The following is a 2,500-nucleotide window of genomic DNA, read 5'->3' on the forward strand; positions in this document are numbered from 1 at the left end:
GCTGGTCGTCGTTAGTCGCGCGAGCAACGGATGGCCGCACAATCGACGCGTCGTCGTTTGCGATTATTCGCCTCACGTTAGCCATGAGTATGTATATTATTCATTTACGAACGAACGCGGCAGCGTCCATCGGTTGCTCGATGAAATCGATGCGATAAACTACAGCCGTCTCGGCTGGTCGTCGTTAGTCGCGCGAGCAACGATGGCCGCAAAATCGACGCGTCGTCGTTTGCGATTATTCGCCTCAAGTTAGCCATGAGTATGTATAACATTCATTTACGAACGAACGCGGCAGCGTCCATCGGTTGCTCGATGAAATCGATGCGATAAACTACAGCCGTTTCGGCTGGTCGTCGTTAGTCGCGCGAGCAACGATGGCCGCAAAATCGACGCGTCGTCGTTTGCGATTATTCGCCTCAAGTTAGCCATGAGTATGTATATTATTCATTTACGAACGAACGCGGCAGCGTCCATCGGTTGCTCGATGAAATCGATGCGATAAACTACAGCCGTTTCGGCTGGTCGTCGTTAGTCGCGCGAGCAACGATGGCCGCAAAATCGACGCGTCGTCGTTTGCGATTATTCGCCTCAAGTTAGCCATGAGTATGTATATTATTCATTTACGAACGAACGCGGCAGCGTCCATCGGTTGCTCGATGAAATCGATGCGATAAACTACAGCCGTTTCGGCTGGTCGTCGTTAGTCGCGCGAGCAACGATGGCCGCAAAATCGACGCGTCGTCGTTTGCGATTATTCGCCTCAAGTTAGCCATGAGTATGTATATTATTCATTTACGAACGAACGCGGCAGCGTCCACCGGTTGCTCGATGAAATCGATGCGATAAACTACAGCCGTCTCGGCTGGTCGTCGTTAGTCGCGCGAGCAACGATGGCCGCAAAATCGACGCGTCGTCGTTTGCGATTATTCGCCTCTGGCTATCCGTGAGTATGTATAATATTCATATACGAACGAACGCGGCAGCGCCCATCGGTTGCTCGATGAAATCGATGCGATAAACTACAGCCTTCTCGGCTGGTCGTCGTTAGTCGCGCGAGCAACGATGGCCGCAAAATCGACGCGTCGTCGTTTGCGATCATTCGCCTCAGGCTATCCGTGAGTATGTATAATATTCATTTACGAACGAACGCGGCAGCGTCCATCGGTTGCTCGATGAAATCGATGCGATAAACTACAGCCGTTTCGGCTGGTCGTCGTTAGTCGCGCGAGCAACGATGGCCGCAAAATCGACGCGTCGTCGTTTGCGATCATTCGCCTCAGGCTATCCGTGAGTATGTATAACATTCATTTACGAACGAACGCGGCAGCGTCCATCGGTTGCTCGATGAAATCGATGCGATAAACTACAGCCGTCTCGGCTGATCGTCGTTAGTCGCGCGAGCAACGATGGCCGCACAATCGACGCGTCGTCGTTTGCGATTATTCGCCTCAGGCTATCCGTGAGTATGTATAACATTCATTTACGAACGAACGCGGCAGCGTCCATCGGTTGCTCGATGAAATCGATGCGATAAACTACAGCCGTCTCGGCTGATCGTCGTTAGTCGCGCGAGCAACGATGGCCGCACAATCGACGCGTCGTCGTTTGCGATTATTCGCCTCAGGCTATCCGTGAGTATGTATAACATTCATTTACGAACGAACGCGGCAGCGTCCATCGGTTGCTCGATGAAATCGATGCGATAAACTACAGCCGTCTCGGCTGATCGTCGTTAGTCGCGCGAGCAACGATGGCCGCACAATCGACGCGTCGTCGTTTGCGATTATTCGCCTCAGGCTATCCGTGAGTATGTATAACATTCATTTACGAACGAACGCGGCAGCGTCCATCGGTTGCTCGATGAAATCGATGCGATAAACTACAGCCTTCTCGGCTGGTCGTCGTTAGTCGCGCGAGCAACGATGGCCGCACAATCGACGCGTTGTCGTTCGTTTGCGATTCGCTTCAGGCTACCCGTAAGGATGTATATTATTTTATTACTTCCTCGCCGTCATCAGGACGTTTCGTTCGGAGCACGACGACGAGCACACACGCCACCGGGCAAAGCGGGATACGCAAGTTCAAACCGTAAAGGAACGTCGCGAAACGATGTTCGACGGCGTCTCGTTCCTCGGCTGTAGATCCTTGGGCGCTTTGTTTCGGCCCCTGCGCGTTGTGTGTGACAATCGGTCGTCGTCTCCTCTTCGAGCGAGCGCAACGTAAACAGCCAGCATCGTATCTCCGACCGAGACGCGTATATAATGGAAAAATTGACGGCGGGTGACATCCTCGATCGTCGCAACGATGGGTCTTATTTTCTCTTCTCCTCCTCTTTCTTTCGTTAGTAATGGACGTTTTTTTGTTTTTGTTCGAGATCTTTGTTTAGTAATGGACGTTTTTGTGTTATGTTCTTTCGTTTCTTTGTTCGTTTCGACCCAATCGTGTAAACGACGACGCGCGTCACCTCACGCCAGCATCGATCTACCATTAATACGGCGAT

Source organism: Colletes latitarsis, chromosome 4 (genome assembly GCF_051014445.1).
Source record: "Colletes latitarsis isolate SP2378_abdomen chromosome 4, iyColLati1, whole genome shotgun sequence".
Classification (NCBI taxonomy): domain Eukaryota; kingdom Metazoa; phylum Arthropoda; class Insecta; order Hymenoptera; family Colletidae; genus Colletes; species Colletes latitarsis.